This window comes from Leopardus geoffroyi, chromosome X (assembly GCF_018350155.1).
Source record: "Leopardus geoffroyi isolate Oge1 chromosome X, O.geoffroyi_Oge1_pat1.0, whole genome shotgun sequence".
NCBI lineage: Eukaryota > Metazoa > Chordata > Mammalia > Carnivora > Felidae > Leopardus > Leopardus geoffroyi.
The window spans coordinates 102,822,586-102,834,183 of NC_059343.1; the positions used below are offsets into that span (position 1 = coordinate 102,822,586).

The 11,598-nt window shown below is 43.7% G+C and overlaps 1 protein-coding gene across 3 annotated transcripts in view; it reads left to right on the forward strand.

Moving 5' to 3' along the window:
* The window catches only part of LOC123594578 (testis-expressed protein 13D-like), a 96,536-nt gene extending 95,075 nt beyond the window's left edge, over nt 1–1,461 (forward strand). For all 3 annotated transcript variants that reach the window (XR_006710787.1, XR_006710786.1, XM_045471391.1), the window contains exons 2-3: nt 329–844; nt 954–1,461. The gene's annotated coding sequence lies outside the window, so the exon portion shown is untranslated. The remainder of the gene's footprint in view (nt 1–328; nt 845–953) is intronic.
* Nucleotides 1,462–11,598: the final 10,137 nt, after the last annotated feature.

Sequence of the window (11,598 nt, forward strand, 5' to 3'; positions counted from 1 at the left end):
TTTTGAGTATCATATTCTTTAAAAAGGAACTTCTCTTAATTGCACTGACATTCACAGGTGGTGGATTCTGAATGGCTGATGCCGATTGGTGGACACCCTGGAGAAGCTGAAGTCTTGGAGCCTTCCCCCGCCCTCCCCTCCACTCTCTTCTGTTTTCCTATTCACATCCTTTTTTCTGAAAGTGCTGTGTCTTTGGCTGGGAACAGCCATGTCTTTTTCGAGTTATAACTATACTGAGTTTCAGGAGCACTGCTTTTCCTTGGAAATGCTGTTGTTCCTTTGTACATGGCTACAGTGTTCATGTTTGCTCCTGGTTTTTATTTTATAGGTGAGGGCCTGTTTTTGTGTCTCCGAGCCCCACAGAAATTGTTTGTTGCTGAAGAAGCTGAACCTGTCCCATTAGAAGATCTTCTAAGAGTTTAAAGAAATCACACTTGATTCCTGCTGACCTGCACCTCATCGAGACCCCCGTTGGCTGGAGCGGAGAGGAGTGAGAGGAAGTCGGGGAAGAGGAGATGCTTCGGCACTCCTTAAGGCGGAAAGGACGGCAAAATGATTTTGTTAGAATTTAATTTCTCTGTTGGGACAAGCAATTAATTTGGAAGAGTTGGGGGGTGTTGTGGTGTTAAGTTCTATAAGTGATAGCAAATTTGATAGATAACATTTAATTCATTACACAAATCGTTATCATCCGGTATGTGTTAAGAGCTAGACTTATATGTTAATATCTGGTGCACACATTATAACTTGATTTGATGAGTTTGGTTAGATACCAGGAGAGAGCCTAACTTGGGATACAAATTACATGAGGACTTCTTTGCCTGGCATAGAGCGTGGCTTTCAGGTAAGCCCAATTGACATAATTTCCAGATATTTTTGTAGTTCTGGGGGTAACAGCAGAGACTTTCATGACAGGACTTGAGTCACCAAATTGCTCATCTCATTGTTCCCAGGTGAGACAAGTGAGCAGCGGCCAAGATCAGGAAAGTGGCTTCATGAAAGTATGGGCAGGACATTTCTGATAACTGTGCTGGTTTCTTCCTTTGAGAGGAACAGCTATCCTTCTGGTTGCCTGAAAGACGCTGAGTCACTTAGAGAAAGTGCCTGGGGGAGTGTCGGCTACACACTCAAGCCCTCAGCTTTGGGCCACCGCCATCCCAAGCCCCTTTCCAGTCATGAATGGATGAAGAACAAAATGGATTCCGAGGGCAGACATCGTGCCATGGACGGTGCTTCTCTCGGGAAGGCTAACTGGATTAAAAAAGAACTGCACCAATATTTTTGGGAGCGCCCCTGGGCCCCTTCTCTTCCATTGGCTGTCCGCTCCCTGGGGGTGGGAAGTTCGACGGTCTCCAGTCTGAACAAAAGGTGTTCTTGAGTTCCCCCAGGGAAATCCTGGCCCACCAAGCTCAAACTCTTGTCAGAGGTTTCTGATCGTAACAATAAAGAGCGTGCACCGGCCTGCCGTGTCTCCTGGGTGCTGTGTCTCCTCGGGGCAGGCAGTTGAGACCTGCATCTTCCCACGGTCCCACCGCAGTGAGGGAAAGTTCGATCCCATAGACTATTAGGGGGCCTCTCCTCTTCCGGCCGGTCACCCAAGAATGGGAGGAGGAGGAACGTCCCCTGAGGCCTTCAGTCCACTGTGATCGTCCCTGCGCCTCTCACTGTCCGCGTCCTCTCACAGTCCCCTGAAGGCGGCCCTCTCTGCTGCTCCTGGGCCCGTGGGGCACTAGAGGTGAGGTGGAGAGGGGGCTTCTGTCTAGGCCGGGAGCCCGAATGCCTGTGTCCAGGCTCCCCATGTGCACCAAGAAGCCATTTCCCCGAGGCCCCATCTCCTAGACGTCCAACGAGCAGAAATTTCCCTTCTGCGTTTCTGTCCCGCAAGGCACTGTCCCCTCCCTCCTATGCATAATCCCATCGAGGTGCCCAGGATTCCGGAAAACAGCCAGGTTCTGGCAGAAATGTTCCCAGAGGCAAACGGAGTGGAGCCTGGCTGCCTGCTTGGTATAGGGACAGGGAAGGGGCAGAGAACTGATCCTACCCCACCAGCTTTTTCTCTCCCCTCGGTCCTGATAACAGGCAGGCCTTGCTTACTAGAAGGGAGCCCTAGGGAGGAAGAGAACCATCAAGGACATCAACCCAGAGCTAGGTTTTCTGGGTGACGGGCTGGTTTTGTGATACTCTTGTGTGTGCTCATAGCTCCCTGGGATTTGGGGAGGATGGGACACAGGTGGGACTTGGGAGTTTTCCAGAAAAATCCATTTTGATGTAACAGGTTATTCCAGATGTCACTACAGTTGCTTCGTTTATGGTTTCAAATGGACTCTGTTGTTTGTTGGCATGTCTTTAGGTCTGCATGAAAGCAAACGCACCCTGTGCATAGCTTTTACATAGTTTAATATTATCACAGTCTTTCAGGGTTGACTTTTCCCAAAACAACCTGAATCATTAACGTTGTCAAATCACTACTTTTTTCTGGGCTGGGTACACACACAAAAAAGGTAGCAGGTTTCTGAGGCCAGAACCTGGGCTTTGGAGTTAGAGAGACCTGAGTTCAGATACTTGCTCTGCTATTCACTAGCTGTGTGATGTTAAACAAGTTACTGGACTTCTCTGAGCCCTCAACAAGTGGTTGTTCCTTTCCCTACCCTCAGGGTTCTGCTCTGGATGCTGTGGTAACGAGTACAAGAGATTATTAATGATGCCAAGAGCTACCACTGAGTACTTCCTATGTGCCAGACACTCTAAGCACATTACCCCTTTTAGTGACTGTAAGGTATGAATAGGTACCCATGTTGATAGTTCTTCAAGGAGCGCCTGGGTGGCTCAGTTGGTTAAGTGTCTGACTTCGGCTCAGGTCATGATCTCACAGTCCGTGGGCTGGAGCCCCACGTTGGGCTCTGTGCTGACAGCTCGGAGCCTGGAGCCTGCTTTGGATTCTGTGTCTCCTTCTCTTTCTGCCCCTCCCCTGCTCACACTCTGTCTCTCTCTCAAAAATAAGTAAGCATTAAAAAAAAATAGTTCTTCAAAGTGAGTAGTATTACCCCCATTTTACAGATATGGCAACTCCATACCCAAATTTGGGATTTTGTGAAGCCTGGCTTCAAAATGAAATTTTACTTGTTCTAATGTCTGTGCTTTTTCCATTATTGTACCCTAACATTTTACTCTAATATATTTGCACGTTAGCCTGGATCGTCAATGCCTAAATCCAATGAAATGATGGTAATGGAGAGACTCGGAAGCATAGTGGCGGTCTGGTGGTCATGGTCATGCTGTTCTTTTGGAATTTCTCAAGCTTTGTGATGTGACCGCCTAGGCTGCTGCCAGTGAGTAGGACCACTTATTATCTCATGACTGCAAGACAGAGAGGGGGTGGTGGTGGTAACTTAGGTAGTGGAAGCGATTTGTATTTGATTCAGCAGACCAGCCTCATGAAAAGTTTGTATAGAGCCGAGTTCAATACTGTTAAGATAGAGCCCATCTTGACTGCTTATCTGAAGTCTGTCTGAATTCCTTAGTTTTTGTTTTAAGTGGGTAAGGTGCCAGCCGTAACAGTCTAATATATATGCATGTATACTTTTCAGCGACGAAGTAGGGGGAAAGGAGACTTCAAAAGCTTCAGATTTGTGTTGCAAAACGGAGAATAGAATGGATGTGTTCTAGATCGTGGTACCAAATCTATGACAGAGTGGCAAAGAAATACATCATTTCCTTACCCCATGCTTTGTAAAGTCTCAACGCCGAATGGCAGTGGGTTCGTAGTCTGTGGTGCAGTGTGTTTCTCACTTCTAGCATGTGATAGAGTGAGTGCGTCCACTGGAACTAAGCCTCACATAAACTTAAGGATACCGAAACAATCCTGGCCTAGGACCGTGTGAGGTTGCTGTTGAACAGATTTTTCTCATGGACTGTTTGTTCTTTGGCACTTAAGGCTGGTGTCCAAGACCACAATGAAATAGGCAGAGGAAGTGCTGCCATACCGGGTACCTATACCCCCGAGGGACCTAGTACAATTCCTTGAGTACAACTTCCTATATGGTTCACACTAGATGCACTCAATGAACCGAAGAATCCCTCCAGTAAGGTCAGATCCTGGCCCATCTAGCCCAACTTCTCTGGGGGCATAAAATGATTGTGAAAAAAGCATCCTACCCTCCCTACTGTCAACTCTAGAGGCAAGAAATGCCAGTAGGAATCCCTAGCTGCTTTTTCTTACTTTATACATCAAGCAAACAGTGCGCATGCAGAGAATGCTTCCTGTGCACTGGGCACAGCGTTAGGCAACGTGGAACTCCTTATTACTGCCCTCTACAATCTCCTGTTCTATTAGAAGAAATGACACAAATCTACACCAAACAGTAGTTATCAGCCTTTTCATCAATTGTTACATCATATTTTCTGACCTGTAGATGTCAGTTTTCAAAAGGTTCTGTGTATCAAACAGCACTATTTAACAAATGATTATTTTCTCACTTAAAATTAAGAAAGCACGTATCTCTCTAAGGTTCCCTTGCACAAACTTGATACAATTCCAACTAAAAGTGGTCATTTGTCATTTACGTTTAGGATTTTTGTGAGGATTCAGTGAATATTACTATTACCATTATTATTACATGCAGCCTGCTCACGGGTGAATGGACCATTTTACTAGGCTCTCTCTAATCCTGACAATACCTCAGAACCCATCATTACTACCTTCTTAAGCTTCTGTGAACTCTATCACGTGCTTCTGTGAGCGCACATTAGGAACAATCTGTGTAGAAAGCTAGTAGTTTTAATACATGTTAAATACCGGTAAGTGTTAAAGGATTTTTTTAAAAAAAATACAAGTTGAGTGTGTATCATTTTGGGTTACAGACCTCCCAGGGTAGCTGGATGGTTTCAAATTGGCCCCCCAGTCAACAGAAACAGTTGCTGAGAAAGTTAACTTTGTTTTACTTGGAAATAATATGCAGTGTTACAGCTCTACTTGCGACATTTGCTAGCTCTTCGTCTTTTACGTTTATATCTCCTATTTTAGGTTTGATTCTTCATTCTACACTACCTTACAAAAATTATTGCACACAGGGCAGAAACCTGTGATTACTTTTGTGGGGGGTAGCGTTTAACTTTACCCCAGTGTTTATAAGATGATGGCAAACAGATCTCTGAGGGTTTTGCCTGTAAGTAGAAGTTTTAGGATATTTAGTCCCATTTATTTTTTGCTTGATATATATTTACTTTGTTAATTTCAGTGGCCATATTGGTTCCAGGAAAGAAAAGGACAGAGCAAGTATTGAAAATTTCATACCTTGGAGCGCCTGGCTGGCTCAGTCAGTGGAGCTTGTGACTCTTGATCTCAGGGTTGTGAGTTTAAGCCCCACATTGGGTGTAGAGATTACTTAAAAATAAAATCTTAAAAAAAAGAAAATTTCATAACTTTACCACTACAATTCCTGATATTGTCCAGTTTTGAAACTTCAGAACATATATGACATGCTTTGGAAAAGACTCCTACTATTGAACTCCCCACTGATCGATGTTTCTAGCATTTTTTCATGAAATATTTATTCCTGGGAAGGAAAAGAAAAATGATGCCAGTGTTGCATCTGTAACTACAAAATGCATTCAGAAATCGACCATTAGCTGTTTGGCTTACTGGGTTATAATATTTCCTTCGCCAAATTTTGGTGTTCGTGGTGGATAGATCAAAGTGGTCGTCCATGTTTCAAAAACATCAGAGGTTTCTTTAAAAATGTTTAAAAAATGTATAGGCAAAACAACAGTCTCTTGTACTTTAACCTTTAGGTTTAAGCTCCTGTGGCAGAACTTTATTTTTGAGCTTCCAAGAAAGAGAACAGATTTTTAGAAGAAAAGCTGGAGCCTCCTTTACAATGAAGTGATATTTTCTTGCATTGCTATCATACCCAGAGTGCTCCCACTCAGGATGAAGGGAGGTAGAAAGAAGATTCAGTCATGATCCAAAGGCAACTGGGTTGATGAAACCAGAAGGGCTACATGATGATTTTTTTTTTTTTTTTTTTGGTCTGTCAAGTGCCAAGGTGTGTGATGTGAAGTGGTGTTTCTATAAAGCAAAATGAGGCAGACCACAGGATAGATGTTCGTAAGCAATGGATGTGAAAGAAGGCAGTGTCAGAAATGATGTACTCCTTTGAGAAAGCAAGAAACCCCACTCTCTGCAGAGGGTCCTCTCCACGAAGGGAAAGAGGAGAGGGGAAACAAAGGTGCTAAGTAGGTCAGGCACTCTGTCAGGATCTGGATGGACCAGGAGGAATATACCACTGTAGGTTCTAGTCACATCACATATGTTATTTCATTTTATCTTCATGGGGAAAGATAATTAATGTCTGGCAAAGAGTGGCCTTCATTTGGTTGAGTAAAAGGAGAAAAAGGCAAATTGGGCAATGAGACCTTATACGTGCATCCAGGCCCGCCCAGGATAGAAGACGCCCAGGCCACTCAGTGTTCTCTTACTTTACTTTCATTTTTTAAAGTTCTTGTTTAAAAAAATTTTTTTAATGTTTAGTATTTATTTTTGAGAGTGAGAGAGACAGAGCATAAGCAGCAGAGGGGCAGAGAGAGAGGGAGACACAGAATCTGAAGCAGGTTCCAGGTTCTGAGCTGTGAGCACAGAGCCCGACGTGGGGCTTGAACCCACAAACCGTGAGATCATGATCCGAGCCAAAGTCAGACACTCACCGACTGAGCCACCCAGGCACCACTAAGTTTTTATTTCAATTCCAGTATAGTTAACACACAGTGCTATATTAGTTTTGGGTGTACAATATAGTGATTCAGTGTTCTATTACTTTATATGAGTAAGCTGATGATCTAGACAGGCCCGGACGGATAGACCTTGACTCTGTAAGAGCCTTTCAAAACATACTAATCAATGAGGCCCAGGCTAAAACAGTGTACCTGATCTCATAAAGCATATAGATGGACAGAGACATGCTACAAGTCAGGGCATGAGAACAGTTGACACTGGAGAGGTATAAGAATATTCTAGGAGTCGGGGCACCTAGGTGGCTCAGTTGGTTAAGCGTCTGACTCTTGATTTCGGCTCAGGTCATGATCTCACAGTTTGTGAGATCGAGCCCCACATTGGGCTTTGTGCTGACAGTGTGGAGTCTGCTTGGGATTCTCTGTCTCTCCTCTCCCTCTGCCCCTCCCTCCCTCTCAAAATAAATAAATAAACATTAAAAAAAAAAGAATATTCTAGAAGTCAAATACAGTTGCTAGATAGGAGAACGAAGCCCGACCAATTCCGTGCAATGGCCTCAGAATTAAGGTTGGGAGGCAAAAGAGGATATCGGTGCAACACACAGGCTCAGAAGTCAGCAGCCTGTATTCAATTCTCAGGCCCGACACTGACCAGTTCTTTGTGCCACATTGAGCAGGCTACCTAGGCTCTTGAGTTTTGGCTTCTCCATTGGTAAAATGGAGGTAATAATTAAGAATAATAATAATTAATTTGCTTCCTAGGGCTGTTGATAGAAATAAATGAGATAATGCATGCAAAGTGCTTAGCAGGAATGCCTAGAATGTAGTATGTGGTTAGCAAATCTTAGCTATTAATCCTATTAATCCAAGAATGAGACCTCAGAAGCAGGCAAGAATTTCAGCTTGAATTAGGAAGCATCCTCTAAGTCACGAAGGAGGTAAAAGTAGGACACGTACAAGGAAGCATACATAGCACACAGAAAGATCAAGAACTTGCTGTCTCAAGTAGGTTGTGCAGGTTTAGCATATAAGTGGAGTTCGATGCCCCACTGCTGTTCCCCTAGAGCCCCCTCCTTTCCTCCTATTACAGCTCTTCTCTCTAACCTAAATACCTACCACGGTGTCTGTCACACAGTAAATGGCCATGATGCTGGTTGAAAGAATAAACATACTTAAAATAGGCTTAAACACACCCACCCCTGTCTCTGGCTTCTCACTTACAAAACAAAAGGGCATTTGAAAAATTAGCCTCGTAGATAAACTCAGATATTATCAAAAGGAGGTGCTCTTTGCAAGACATTTTTTTTTCCGCTTTCTCATTTTTGTAAAGGAAGTGAATTTTAGTAAGTGCAGAGAGAATGTGTAAACTCACCACAGGTGCCAAATCATAACACTGTCACAGGAGAATTCACACCTATAGATGAGCTAGTTGAAGAACAAAGTTAGTTTTGAAAGGTTAGAGAAGAAAATTTTGAAATGTCAGATCCACTCTATAAAACTGACCACCCTTGGCAACATCCTTTTCATCTACCTGGGTTTGAGAAAAGCCCAGGACATTTGAAATGAAGACAATTAGCACCTCAGACAGGGCATCCACATGCAAAATCCTGTCACCTCTCAGAGACCTCAGGAGGTGACAAGTTTAGATACAAGACACTTTCAACCTTGGCTGACAGTTTGTCAATGCTCTTATATTTGACTTAAATGGCATCTATATTTTAAAAGGTGGTAGTTTGCTTTAAACTGTGAAGCTCTCTTCCTCTACCTCATGATTTTTATTTCTTAGGTCGTTGCAAAAACAACAAGAACAAAAATCTTTCCTCTGTTGGGTGAGATCTGAGGAAATAGCTCTTGCTTCTTGCACACAAATGAGCTCAGTCGATTTCCCTTCGGTTTCTCTCTCAAAAGTACTCTTGGCTTTTGTTAAAAACACAGAATGTGAAAGCTGGAAGTGGCCCTAAGGGTCATCTGGTTCAAGTCCATTTGACAAATGGAGAAAGTGAGGTTCAGAAAGAGAAAAGTGATTTAGCGGTAAAACATGGAGTATGATTTGTCTTTCATAGTTGCTGGATTAATCCTCCTTGCAACTTATTTTGCCGTTCCAAAGGTGGGCCAGAGGCACGTACAACCAAGTGTGTGTGTGTGTGTGTGTGTATTTCTCTCTTATTTTCTTGAGAGCACTAATTTCATTCATTCACTCACTCAACAAATATATTTAAGTATCTAAAATGTTCTCGATGGCGGGAGGAGGGGTTCCTGGCTGGCTCAGTCGGTAGAACATGCAATTCCTCATCTCAGGGTTGTGAGATCGAGCCCCATATTGGGCATAGAGTTTAATTTAAAAATAAATAAATAAATAAACAAAACAGATTAAAAACATAAAAAATAAAGTGTTCCAGACAGAGGATACAGTGGTGGTGAATAAGGTACACAAAATCCTGCCATCACGGACCCTACATTCTAGCTCAGGAGATAGGCAACAAGAAATTAATCAGGTAATTCTGCTTCTAAGTGGATTAAGCTTGTATTTAGGGCCCATTCATCCTCACTCTTTCTCTGTTGGTGCCTCCACTATCTCCATTACTCCCCTCTCTCATTCCCCCCCTCCCCCTTTCCTCTCTCGTGGGTATGGCGAGAGAGAGAGAGAGAGAGAGAGAGAGAGAAAGAAGAGAGCCATTTAAGACCCTCCTTCTCTACACTTTCAAGCTCTCAGCGTGAAGTTCGGAATTTGCTAAAGTCAGGTTCAGTAATGGTGTAGCACTAGAGTGAAGATGTCAGTATTTTTCATCAACACCGCAGTAGTGGGCTGGCCCAGCTGTCAGCTTGCCGGCGAGATGACAACGAGGTACTGGATGTGAGAGTTGTATTATTACCTTATAATTTATCTGTTCTTTTTTTATATGATTTTAGTTGTGCTGAACCCCATCGTACCTGGCTGCTTTGACAGGTGTGCTATTTTAGCAACACAGAACAAAACAGAGAACGAAAAGAAGAATGCATGGTGCGCTTTTGCTGTCAGATCCAGGTTGCTCTGTTCCTAAGTTTGTGGATGATTTGTTCGGGGTTGTTCAGAGACAAAACAAAGCAAAACTTGGGTTTCATTTTTACCCGTGTGACACCACGTTAGCACGGTTCACCTCACAGGTGGGCTGCTGGCCATATGGACTGAATGAGGGCCTGGCTCCCCTGTCCTATCTCCTCCTTTTGTGTTCAAAATTCCACCATCGTGATGAACTCTGAACTAATCATTTGCCAGCTCAAAATATAAAGAGTTCAGGGTGGGTTAACTTCTCGAGGCCTTAACATTGGTGTATGCGTTCACTTATTAGATCGATTTCTTCCTTGACCCGAAGCATGAAGAAGGGTGAGAAGTGGACTTGACCATAAACAAGTGAGGCAGAAAGATGAGGAGCCGACCCTGGCTCAATACCCCAGAGCTATCCCCAAATATCATCTTGAATGCTGTTTTATTTTCTTTGTTTATTCTTGGTGTTGTAAGAGGCTTATGCTTACACTTCGTCTACTAAGGTTGATGGATTCTAAGGTTGGGTATGCTCCAATCAAGGAGAGTCATGAGGTGCCTGGCTGGCTCAGTCGCTAGGACATGCGACTCTTGATCTCAGGTCGTGAGTTTGAGCCCCATGTCGGTGGGTAGAGCTTACTTAAAAAAAAAAAAGAAAAGAAAGAAAAGAAAAAGCTGAGTCACTACTAGCTGCCACTGAAATCTCAGAGGATTGTTCTCAAACCTAGCGGGTGGCAGACAAAAGTCTGGCTTTGGTACAAGGCAGCCCCATGCACCTGATCCATTAGTAGGGCATGTGAGGATTTAAAAATTGTTCTCTCAACCTTGAGCTCACGGCCTCGCCGCGTTCACAAGGAACTAGGAGCTGAAGTTGTGGAAGAGATACAACAGACACATGACTTCAGTTATTTAAATTCCAACTGTACAAGTATTTTACATAATCAAAAGGAAAAATGGAGAAGGCCATCCAGTTTCAAGCATTAAACAAAGTCTTATCCCAGTGAAAGAGGAGGAAGTTTGGGGGAAATATTACTTAACAGCATGTTTTAAAATAGAAGCGATGCCTTATTTCGGAGAAGGAAATTCTCTGAAAGGTTGAAAGGTTTTAAGAAATGAATGATAGTTTAGCATCAACTGAGGGAAAAACATACTCTGTTGACAACAGAGGATACAATAATAAATACTTGCAATACGATTTAAAACAAGCTCTATGCCCTGAGTGCTGAAAAGTGGGCCCTGTATGTCAAAGGGCATATATGAGTCCACATAAAGACAAAGCACCAAATGAAATGATTCATTCTCACATCGAAGTCTCATCAGATCAAAAAATCTGGAACACCTTCGGACATAGGCTGATTTTTGTTTCTCCATCAGCACTCTGGGATCTCAGACAAGAAAGTAGGAAAAATCAGTATTTGCTCAGGATCAGGATCACTTGAGAGGAGTAGGAAGACTCGAAAAGGAGACTTGCCCCACGTTGGCTTTTCACCTACTGCTTGTGACTGTGGAACAGCCTCCTGGCTGTGCTCGGTAGTGACTGCACACCGATAGTACTGGTAGTTTCTGTGCTTTGGTCTGAGAGCTTTTGGTTCTTTCATTCTCTGTCAGCATGTCTCCGCCTGGCATGAAGGCCATGTACAAGTTGCCTCTATCATCAATCTCTTTGAGGACTAGTTAAGCTAAGTCATCCCTGGTGGCCCCTGGGAAAAATGCAAGAACGGAAGCATTAGCAAGCATTCCTGCCTGTGTGCGAGGGTCCGCCTTGGTAGTCCACCCCCAAATCTTGCAAGGACCGTCTTCCAGCGGGCCTCCCCTGTCCTTCTGAACCCTGTGTTGGGGGTGGGGGTGGG